At 44.9% G+C, this 3,065-nt stretch overlaps 1 pseudogene; it reads right to left on the bottom strand.

Moving 5' to 3' along the window:
- Positions 1-1,469: 1,469 nt before the first annotated feature.
- On the bottom strand, positions 1,470-2,572 carry LOC105529963 (annotated as a pseudogene).
- Positions 2,573-3,065: the final 493 nt, after the last annotated feature.

Genomic DNA, 3,065 nt, shown 5'->3' with positions numbered 1-3,065 from the left:
TGTCATTTTCCTTGGCTTTCCCCCTTGAAGTTCTCAAGGCCTAAACCTCTTGAGCATGCAGTCTGTTGGCTTCAGGAATGCGAGTGGGATCCAGAGAAGGGCTCATGGCTTTGGGTGGGGAGAAGAGTGCAATTTGCATCTTGTTCACTTCCTCCCTGTTTTCTATGTCCAGATGTTATCAGGATAAAATCAGAGCTCCTACTGAGTTGTCAAGTCTTATGCATTTCTGTTTTCTGTCCAGGCCTTTGAAATTAAGGAGAATTTAAAGAAATGGTGTATGGGGTGAAGGAAACAAACAAGGAAATGAAAACCAGAAGAGAAAGCAGCCCAATATGGTAACAGAGCTCAGATGGAACTTGTAAAGATAGAAATCACCTCCAATATAATTTGAGGTTAGCGCCAGCACTTGAGATAGTCAATGAGTTTCTCAATTCCAGGGCAAGGGTTCCAGTTTTAAGACTTGGGCTTCCAGAGCAACACATACAGGAGAAAAACAAACAGTTGAATGCAGCCTAAATACGTACAAGAGATAGTTACTTAATGATATGGTCTGACTCTGTGTCCCCAGCCAAATCTCATTTTGAATTGTACTCCCATAATTTCCAGGTGTTGTGGGAGGGACTTGGTGGGAGATAATTAAATCTTGAGGGCAATTTCTCCCATACTGTTCTTGTGGTAGTGAATAAGTCTCATGAGATCTGAAGGTTTTATAAGGGGTTTCCACTTTCACTTCTCTCTCTCTCTCTCTCTTTCTCTCTCTCTGGTTCTTGCCAAAACCATGTAAGAAGTGCCTTTTGCCTTCTGCCTTGATTGTGAAGCCTCCCCTGTCATTAAACCTATTTTTATTTTTCTTTCTATCTTTTTTTTTTTTTTTTTTTAGGTGTGCACTTTTATTCACTGGTCTCAAGTCAGTGTATAGGTAAGCTCTGGCTGCCTCCACCCACTCCCGGGGAGACCAAAAACCTTCATACATCTCAAGTTGGGGGACAAAAGAGGGGGACCATGAAGGCTGATCACTCAAAATAAAACAAAATAAAATGGTATTAAGGTGAAAATTAAAAAATTTTTGCATTACATAGTTTACACGAAAGCAATGCTATCACCTCCCCTTTGTAGGCTTGGGAAAGGACTAGGCCATTCTCCTTAGAGAGTAGTGGGGTGGCTTTTAAGAGGGCAACAGACTTCCTGTAACAATGCATTTCATGATATTTGGGATGACTATCAAAAAAGTACAATGTATAATCAAAGTCCTCAGCCACATTGCAGAACTTTGGGGGATGTTTCCTCTAGCCGACTACTGTCACCTTCACTGTTCCAGTTTTTAAGTCCTGAGTCAAGCCAAAAAAAAAAAAAAAAAGAAAACAAAACAAAAAAAAACAAAACAAAGAAAGCCATGCAATCTCATCTTGTTTTCTGCGCAAGTTATTTTTTTTCAAGAAAGGGTGTAATGCAACTAAGTTATAATCAGCCTAGAAGCATTTGCTGCGGATGAAGAAGGGGTCGGGCTTGTCGCATTCCTTGCTGATCCACATCTGCTGGAAGCTGGAAAGTGAGGCCAGGATGGAGTCACTGATCAACATGGAGTACTAACTCTCCAGAGGAGCAATGGCGCCAGGACGATGATCTCCTTCTGCACCCCATCCTGCCACACCAGGGTACATGGTGGTGCCACCAGACAGCCCTGTGTTGGCATGGAGCTCTTTGCGGATGTCCATGTCACACTTCATGATGGAATTGACAGTAGGATGCCACAGGATTCCATGCCCAGGAAGGAAGGGTGGAAGAATGCCTGGGGAGTATGGAACCCTTCGTTGCTGACGGTGATGACCTGGCCATTGGAAGTTCAGGCAGCTCGTAGCTCTTCTCCAGGGAGGAGCTGGAGGCCACCGTGGCCATCTCCTGCTTGAAGTCCAGGGTGATGTAGCACAACTTCTCCTTGATGTCATGCATGATTTCCTGCTCGGCCGTGGTGGTGAAGCTGTAGCTCCTGCTCGGTGAGGATCTTCATGAAGTAGTCAGTCAGGTCCAGACCAGCCAGGTCCAGACGCAGGATGGCGTGGGGGAGAGCATACCACTCATAGATGGGCAGTGTGGGTGACCCCATCACCAGAGTCCATCACAATGCCAGTGGTAAGGTCAGAGGCATACAGGGACAGCACCACAGGCTGGATGGCCATGTATATGGCTGGGGTGTTGCTGAAGGTCTCGAACAAGGTCTGGGTCATCTTCTCATGATTGGCCTTGGGGTTCAGTGGGGCCTAGGTCAGCAGCATGGGGTGGTCCTCAGGAGCCATAGGCAGCTTGTTGTAGAAGGTGTGGTGCCAGATCTTCTCCATGTCATCCCAGTTGATACTGTGCTGCACCGAGTACTTCAGGGTCAGGATGCTTCTCTTGCTCTGGGCCTCATTGCCCACATAGGAGTCCTTCTGACCCATGCCCACCATCATGCCCTGGGGTCTGGGGCTACCCATGATAGAGGGGAAGATGGCCCGGGAGCATCGTCACCTGCAAAGCCAGCCTTGCACATGCCAGAGCCGTTGTTGATGAGGAGCGGGGCGATATCATCATCCATGATGAGTTAGCTGGGGGTGTGGATGCCTGGCAGAGCCACGAGGAGGTGGCTTTGTGCTTGCGGGGTGGACGTGGTCTCGGCGATCCATTAAACCTAATTTTCTTCCCAGTCTCAGGTATGTCTTTATCAGCAGCATCAAAATGGACTAATACACTTAGCTGAGCATGTCTAGAAAATTTTCTGATTACAGTTTTGAGAAGAATATCATCTTTTTTCTCTACCAATCAGAGTGTTATGCCTGTCCCATTCCTAATGTGTTACTTTTCCATTGTTAATCCACTTAAAATAACCTATGGTCTTGTTGAGATAGAACATTTTTTAAAACAAAAAACGAATATTCTACTTAACTACCTATTCTTAGTTCAATTTTGTAGGAAATAAACATTTCAACAATAGAATTAAAAAATGTATACAATGGCAGATATTTTATAAATCATATTTCTCTAATTTAAGAGATTTAGCAAACACACTAAATCTAACTCTCTTTTGGAAA

This window comes from Mandrillus leucophaeus, unplaced genomic scaffold (assembly GCF_000951045.1).
Source record: "Mandrillus leucophaeus isolate KB7577 unplaced genomic scaffold, Mleu.le_1.0 Scaffold796, whole genome shotgun sequence".
NCBI lineage: Eukaryota > Metazoa > Chordata > Mammalia > Primates > Cercopithecidae > Mandrillus > Mandrillus leucophaeus.
This window is presented reverse-complemented; position numbering and strand designations above follow the sequence as displayed.